Source organism: Chiloscyllium plagiosum, chromosome 27 (assembly GCF_004010195.1).
Source record: "Chiloscyllium plagiosum isolate BGI_BamShark_2017 chromosome 27, ASM401019v2, whole genome shotgun sequence".
Taxonomy (NCBI): Eukaryota; Metazoa; Chordata; class Chondrichthyes; order Orectolobiformes; family Hemiscylliidae; genus Chiloscyllium; species Chiloscyllium plagiosum.
The window spans coordinates 7,063,393-7,072,686 of NC_057736.1; positions in this window are offsets into that span (position 1 = coordinate 7,063,393).

The window sequence follows — 9,294 nt, forward strand, 5'->3', positions numbered from 1 at the left end:
GCAAGACCAAGTTATATTCCCACAGGTTTATTTGAAATCACAAGCTTTCAGAGTGCTGCTCCTTTGTCAGGTGAAGCCGTCAGCAGCACTCCCAAAGTTCATAAATTTCAAATAAACCTGTTGGACTATAACCTGGTGTCATGTAACTTCTGGCATTCCACTGCAATCAACAGGAGATGGATATTTTGGAATGTTCTGGAAAAACTGCACCGCCTGGAGAAGAGTGAACAGTTTGGCAACTATTTGTACAGAGGGTTCTGACTATGGAGACAGACTCTAACCTCACACCTTTAATGCATTGTCTGAGCTGAGATGTTTCTTTTTTTAATAAAACCTTAAGTTATCTTGAGAATGTGACTTAAAAGAAGTTCTGGGATTTACGTATTAATGAACCGAAACCTGTAACCCATTCTAAAAGATGAAAGACTTAACAACAATTTAAATATATCATTTTATTTATGCGACACTGTAATCTTATGCATACATTCTGTGCCTTATCATCCTGCTTCACAATTACCTGCAGAAGGCTCAGCGCTCTGAAAGCTGGTGCTTCCAAATAAATCTGCCGGACTATAACCTGGTGCTGTGTGAATGTTAACTTTGTCCACCTCAGTCCAACACCGGCTCCTCCACATTATGGAGAATCAGCTAAGTTCTTGAAACAAAATAAAAGGGAATTCTACTTAGAAAATTGTGCAGCTGTAACTGGAATCATAAAGGCCCTCAGATCACATGTAAGACTCAAGTGATAGTCTTTGGGATGTCTCCTATTCCAGTCGTAACATAGTTCATGCGGATTGTGATTTGCCGACTCGTTTATGTTTGAAGAACATTAATGCTGATTTATGTTAACATAAAAGTTACAAAAAAGGAAGCCCTTGTTTTTAAATTTCTCCATCTGGAGGAGTTCAGTAAATTCAGTTCTTTTGGGTTATGGATTCCCATGGGAATTGTGAAACTAATTGTCATATCTTCACTGCTACCAGATCTCAATCCTGGAATTCTCTGATTGGACTGTGGAAAGACTTTCACCACACGTGCACTTTCTCAAGGACACCTCAGTATGTACAATAAATTGCAGTCTTGCCAGCAAGTATATAAACGACTTGGATGTGAACATAGGAGTTACGATTAGTACGTTTGCAGACAAAACCAAAATTGGAATTGTAGTGAACAGCAAAGAAAGTTACCAGAGAGAACAATGGGATCTTGATCAGATGGGCCAATGGGCCAAGGAGTGGCAGATGGAGTTTGATTTAGATAAATGTGAGGTACTGCATTTTGGAAAGGCAAATCAGGGCAGGACCTATATACACTTAGTGGTTAGGTCCTGGGGATTGTTGCTGAACAAAGAGACCTTTGAGTGCAGGTTCATAGTTTCTTGAAAGTGGAGTCTCAGGTGGATAGGATAGTGAAGAAGGTATTTGGTATGCTTTCCTTTATTGGTCAGGCGACTGAGTATAGGTTTTGGGAGGTCATGTTGTGGCTGTACAGGACATGTGTTAGGCCAGTTTTTGGAATATTGCATGAAAATCCGGTTTCCCTCCATACGAAGGATGTTGTGAAACTTGAAAGGGTTCAGAAAAGGTTTACAAGGATATTGCCAGGGTTGGAGGATTTGTGCTATTGGGAGATGCTGAACAGGTTGGGGCTGATTTCCCTAAAGCGTCAGAGGCTGAGGGGTGACCTTATAGAGGTTTATAAAATCACGAGGGGCATGGAAGGGTAAATAGACAGGTCTTTTCCCTGGGTTTGGGGAGTCTAGAACTAGAGGGCATAGGTTTTGGGTGAGAGGGAGAAGATTTAAAAGGGACGTAAGGGACAACGTTTTCATGCAAAGGGTGGTGTGTGTATGGAATGAGCTGCCAGAGGAAGTGGCAGAAGCTGGCACAATTACAACATTTAGAAGGCATCTGAATGGATACATGAAAAGGAAGGGTTTAGAGGGATATAGGCCAAATGCTGGCAAATGGGACTAGATTAGTTTAGGATATCTGGTCGGCATGGACGAGCTGAACCGAAGGGTCTGTATCCATATCTCTATGACTCTATGATTAAATCCATATTTTAAAAATGAATTTAAAAATAGTTTTAACTTTGTGAACATGAATTTACAACAGTAAACTAATGTAACTATGTCGAAAAGTGAGGATTTATAGAAATATGATTGATTTCTCATTCATTCTATTCATGAAGGGCATTGAAATTTGGCTGAATGAGCTCATATTTTTGAATGGATCCATATTTTTGATAAAGAATATGTAATTTGCCAACTTCCTCGTGATATTCTAAAGTTTCAGGATTCTGCTCCTTTTAAATAATTCACGTATCTTCACTCAGACATGTGGAGTTTAAATTAAGCTTTCCCAAGTGCTGATTACTCTCAATTCTAATAAAATGAGCTATTTTATATTCTCCAGTACCAGTTACAAGGATTGCCTGCAGAACGCGCACCAAGACTGATTTACTAGCATTCTACGTCACACATTGTTCTCTCCATTCAAAGCAATGGACAACCTTTTTGTTTAACACACGGTTTTCTTTACAGAAACATGGTAAAAGAATCAACCCAGCCAATTTTAGACCCAGCAGCAAATGAGTATGGAATCTCATCCTTTCAATATAGTCCTGGCTTCAAGCAGAACCTGTTTAGGTAAAAGATAAGCTTTTTCCCCAGGTGAGGTATTCGATAATGAGAGGCCACGCGTTCAAGGTGAGATGTGAAAAGTTTAAGGGGGATACATGCGGAAACTAGGGTGGTAGGTGCCTGGAATGTGTTGCCAGCAGAGGTAGTAGAGGCAGGCACGGTAGATTCATTTAGGATGCTTCTGGACAGATGCGTGAGTAGGTGAGGAGCTGAGAGATACAGATCCTTCGTAATTGGGCAATAGGTTTAGACAGTGGATTTGGATTGGTACAGGCTTGGAGGGCCGAAGGGCCTGTTCCTGGGCTGTAAATTTTCTTCGTTCTTTGCGTAGGAATACAATGAGCCACCAGTGGCTGTGAGAACATGAACAAGATAGTAACAGAATGGCCGTGGAAAGAAATGAATAATACCATACTGAAATCGTTTTGGGAAAAGAACTATGGTACCATTAAAATGAGCAGCACACTGACAGTCACTAAAATGAATGTTCAATTAGTATAATTAACTTTAATGATTGAATTAACACATTTAGAGCTGATAAGGGTAAAAAGTATTAGTTAGAGAAATTTCTATTTAATCTACATTCTTACAGAATTGTTCAGAAATGTTGACATCATTTTTACACATAACTTTAATTGTTTTATCTTCTGTTCAGACTGGATCTAAACACTGACCCATCAAAATCTTTTAAGTGCACTATTACAATATTTATTGACAGGACATGGGCGTTGTTAGTTGGGCCAGCATTTATTGCCCTTCTCTGATTGCCTTGAGAAAGCAGTGGTGAGTTGTCTTCTTGAAGTACTGCAATCTACGTGCTGTGGACAACACACAATGCTGTCAGGGAGGGAGTTCCAGGAGTTTGGACCCAGCAACACTGAAAGACCGGCAATATATTTCCAAGTCAGGATGATGAGTAGGTTAGAATGGAATCTTCAGGTGGTGGTGTTCCCATGTATCTGCTGCTCTTGTCCATCCAGGCGATAGAAATCATAGGGTTTGAATGAACCTTGTCAAGATTAGAGAGGTGCTTGAAAAGCACAGCAGGTCAGGCAGCATCCGAGGAGCAGGAAAATCAATGTTTCGGGCAAAAGCCCTTCATCGGGAATTCCTATTCCTGAGAGTTGGGATAAAGGTCACATTTGAAGGTTGCGGCACTGGGACCACAGAACTTTACAATAGATATGAGAGACTTGGAGGATAGCAATGTTTGTACTGTTTCCAAACTGGTGGACAATACAGAAATAGGTGGGAAGTCAGGTGGTAAGGATGACAGAGAATCAACGGAGGGAGTGGGTGAAAATTTGGCAGATGGAACATGATATGAGAAAAAGGTTTCAAATTTTGGTGGGAAAAAATGTAAAAGCGGAATATGATTTAAATGGGAAAAGTCTGCAGAACGCTGCAGCACAGAAGGATTTGGGGATCCTCATGTGTACTTTCAAAATGCTCATCCCTGTTTTCAAACGCCTCCGTCCCCTGGGGGTCTATATCTCCACTGGAGCTCTGTGGTTCCTCTCATTCTGACCTGTTGTGCATCCTGATTTAACCCTAATTTTAATCACATTACCACTAGTGGCCACAATTCCCGTTACCTAGGAATTCCCTCCTTACACTACTCCAGCCCACTTTAGATATTTAAGACACTCTTTAAAAACCACCTCCTCAATCAAAGTTTTGGTCATCTGACGTAATATCTCCTTATGTGACTGGGAGCCATACTTTACAACATTCTTGTCAAGTGCCTTGGGATATTTTATGATGTTAATGGTCCTATATGAATATAAGTTGTTGGGTGGATGTGGTGCCAATTAAGCAGGTTGCTTTGTCCTGGATGGTGTTTGAGTTTCTTGAGTGTTGGAGCTGTGGGGAGAATTCCATCACACTCCTGACTTGTGCCTTGTAGATGGTGAACAGGCTTTGGGAAATCAGGAAGTGAGTTTATATGGATTATTAATAGGAGTATGTTCTTATTAGATTCTACTATCTGGGGAGTACTTGTCCCAATATGAGGCTACACTGGGTTGGTTGTTCCAAGTTAGCATATTAGGATCAAAAATAGAAATAGCTGGAGAAGTTCAGCAGATCTGGCAGCATCCGTGGAGAAAAAGCAGAGTTAACATTTCAATCCAATGACCTTTCAAGACATCAGAGCTCCCATTCCTCTCTCCACAGATGCTGCCAGATCTAATTAATTTCTCCAGCAATTTCTGTTTTTCTTTCAGATTTCCAGCAAGCACAGTTCATTGTATTATTTTGGCATATTAGGATAGTTAGCTGCTTTGCTATTACCATAAACCAAATATTTTTACATAAATTTGAATTTCTAGTTAATTCCATGGGCAGGTGATTATGTGTTGCTGCTTCTGTGAATTCATCTGTTTTCTCCTCGTTAAATACTGCAAAATCCAAAAGCATCACTTATTTCAAGTTACATATTGATGCAATTAAGCTGTTCAACCAAATATGTAATTTTCAATTAAACAGAGACTATTAGCTGATTTGGATAAATATAGACTGAAGGCAACCATGTTTTTGATCTCAGTTATTGATTTGAATATCAATGAAAGGAACTGATAAGAAATGGTGTAGCAACTGCAAATGATCAAAAATTCAGGAAATTGTGAGGAGTAGTATGCAGGAAATCAAGCTCTATTATTCTAATAATTGTTCAAAACTTTTCAACTTTTAAAAAGAGATATGTAAAATCCCCTAATTTACCTGATTTTCTGACTCAAGTGCTGCAGATCTGCTGGTTTGTCTTCTGGTCTGACAATTTTTCTCTCTGTCTTATTCACAGCCCAAGTTGTTTAGCTACCTGGTAACTAATCACATGGTTATTGCCAGGCAGAACACCTTTCTCCTTGCTAACTGGCAACTGGTCAACACTAATCAGGTTCACTTGTAAACGACTCCTCAGCTGCAGTTGGTCTGCACATTGCTGGAACCTACAGCTACACAGACAGGATTCACAAAAGGCATTAAACCCCTTGCTTTCAAACATGCAGCCATTCCTGTAAATTCCTGGGTTTCAAAAATAGTCCTTTCTCAATTCACTCTACAGTTGAGAGGTTGGTGTTTAAAGTTCATCCATGGAGGACCATTTGTATTGAATGTGGAGCTTGCATTTCAGGTAAACAGAGACATATTGTAGATGCATTTTCTACCTGTTCTGGGTGTTGTGAAGGATGAGCCTGGCCAGATTGTCAACAAATTCTCCATTCAGTTGAACTGTACCTTACAGCCCATCCCTCAAGGAAATGTTTGTGCAGAAGAACATCTTTGATTGTGGCTATAAGAGCAGGTCAGAGGCTAAGTAACTCACCTCCTGACTGCCCAAAGCCTCTTCATCATCCACAAGGCACAAGTCAGGAGTGTGATGGAACACTTCCCACCTACCTGGATGAGTGCAGCTTCAACAACACTCAAGAAGCTTGACACCATCCAGGACAAAGTAGTCCACACATTTGGTACCAAATCCACAAACATCCATTCCCTCTACCACTGACACTCAGTAGCAGCAGTGTATATTATCTCCAAGATGCACAGCAGAAATTCACCAAGGATCCTTAGACAGTACTGCCCAAACCCATAACAGCTTCCATTTAAAAGGATAAAGGCAGCAGATACATGGAACACCACCTTCAAGTTCCCTTCCAAGCCACTCACCATTCTGATGTGGAAATATATCACCGTTCCTTCAGTGTCACTGGGTCAAACTCCACAAATTCTCTCCCTAATGGCATTATAGGTCAACCCACAGCACACAGATTGCAACATGCCACAGTCGAGAACTACATGCTGAGGGATGCACGCAAACATGGGGCACTCGTCAATATGTTCCAATGGGGAAAAGTCACTGCCTAAGTCCCTTCTGTGTGAGTATACTGAAGAGCTGGAAACTGTAAAACTCCTTGGGCTTTATGCTTCAGAAAATGTTTGAAATGCAGTGTACATTGTAAATATAGCATGCATTGGCAGGTGTAGTGAGTCGTCTCGTGTATTATCCCAAAATAAACAGATGTAGATTGCACTTGTGTCAAATTTGAATTCTTATACTATGTGCCTTTGCAAATTTTATGAATTAAGTATATATTTTTGGAAATAAATTACAAGCTAGTTAAGTGAGAGAGAAAGGCATATAAAGATATGCCGATGGTGTAAGAATGAATTAAAGTGGTAGGAGGTTCATGCAAGATGGTGTCGGATATGGTCGACTCCTTGCGAGCTCCTGTTTGCAGATCTAAGTTTCCTGTTTCCTACAATTGTGCTACACTCTTTAAACTTAATAGCATACTTTTAAAAATTACTAATAACCATGTCATATTTAGACTCACAGGTTTGAACCTTCTCTGATCCTCAATGCCAGCTTACTGGATGAAGGTAGCAGACCACTTGGTGCCCATCACCCATCTGACCACTCCGTAAGAAGGCCAGGCCAGTCAGAGGCAGCCTACGCGAGCCCCAGGCTTGGGGCCTGTCGGAAAATGGAGGGAACCAAGAGACCTGCCCCAGGAAGGTGAACCGATATGAAATGCTCCCGACCCCATAAGACACCTGCCTGACATGGAATTTATCAGAACTTACCTGGAGAGCAGCCCAAACTCTTCTGCAAAAAAAGTGTTTGGTAAAATAAAACACAGAAAATTACCTGCTACACTGGGTTCTAAGCAGACCCTCTGCAAAAATACACTAAACTGCAACCTACCTGCTCCACAGGGTCCAAGGAAGGATCACTTAACTGGAAGCAGTCACAATCCACTCCACTAAACCGCTCAAATGTAAGAAACCTGCGAGGAAGCCAGGTAAGCGTGCCGGCCTGATAGTAAGACTGAGACGACACGGTTTCAAGACCCCCTTTCCTTCCTTACTCCTAGCAAACATACAATCTCTGGAGAACAAGATGGATGAACTCAGATCACGGCTCAGCTTCCAGCATGAACTGCAGGACTGCTGCGCACTCTGCTTCACAGAAACCTGGCTCAACCCATCCATTCCCAACTGCGCACTTCAGACTGATGGTTTTTCAATCCATCGTATGGACTGTACAGCGTCCTCGGGTCAGGCAAAAAGGTGGAGAGGTTTGCTTTTTAAGCAACAACTTGTGGTGCAAGGATATTGCAACCCTGGGCAACCACTGCTCCCCAAACCTTGAACTCCTCAACATCAAATGCCACCCATTCTATCTCCCACAGGAATTTATCGCTACTATACTAACTGCTGTGTACATACCACCGCAGGAAGCTGTGGATGTGCTGTACTCCACCACTAACACCCTGGAGACAGAACACCCCAAGGCCCTGTTTATTGTAACTGGCAACTTCAATCAGGCCAATCTAAGGCTGGTGTTGTCCAAGTACCACCAGAACATTACCTGCCCCATCAGGGGCCCGACATCTTAGATCACTGCTTCACCACTGTGACAGATGCCTACCACTCCATCCCCCACCCTCATTTCAGGAACTCCGACCACAATACCATGTTTCTTCTCCCAGGTCCAGTGCTGGTCGGAGGAGGCAGAGGGTCAACTCCGGTGCTGTCTGGAACCGGCTGATTGGGCCGTGTTCAAACAGGCCACAGGTACCTTAGACGAGTACGTCACCACCATCACAGACTTTATCAGCAAGTGTGTGGAGGATTGTACACCGAGGAAGTCAATCCGGGTGTTCCCCAACAGGAAACCCTGGATGAATCAGGACATACAGAACCTGCTAAAAACCAGGCGTGAGGCCTTCAGATCAGGAGACCCACTCAAATATAAGGAATCCAAGTATGACCTTTGCAGAACCATTAAGAAGCCAAGGACCAATACTGATCCAAACCAGAAACCCAGACGGACACCCGGTGACTATGGCAAGGGCTGAATGCATCACAGTTTCGAAAAAAGAGGCAGTGCAAGATAGCAGACGATGACATATCACTCTCAGATCATCACAGCACCTTCAATGCTCGCTTTGAGCAGAATTTCGGTGGAGAGGTAACACCTATTCCGACAAGCCCTGACAAACCCATCCCAACAATCACAGCATCAGAGGTCAGATCAGTTTTCCTTTGTGTGAATCCAAAGAAAGCGATGGGACCAGACGGAGTACCAGGCCGTGCACTCGGAGCATGCGCAGATCAACTGGCAGAGGTCTTCTCGGACATCTTCAACCTCTCCCTGCAGCAGACCACTGACCCTGCCTGTTTCAAGAGGCCAACATCATCCCTGTGTCTCAGAAGGCTCATGCAGCTTGTCTCAATGACTACCGCCCAGTGGCCCTAACTTCGGTGGTCATGAGGTGCTTTGAAAGGCTGGTCATGGCATTAATTAACTCTCGTCTCCCCACTACTCTTGACCCACAAATCTACGTCAGATGCCATATCACTTGCCTTTCACTCCTCCCTAGAACATCTTGACACCAAGAACAGCTACATAAGAATCCTACTCATTGACTACAGTTCAGCCTTCAACACGATTATCCCCTCGAGACTGATTACTAAACTTAGTCATCTCGGACTACTCGGACTAAGCCCCACTCTCTGTAATTGGATCCTCAGCTTCCTGACCCACAGGCCTCAATCAGTGAAGACTGTGGACAATATTTCATCAGACCCCACTGTCACTATCCCCACCCCCCAGAACCCCGAGGGGAACACTACCCCTG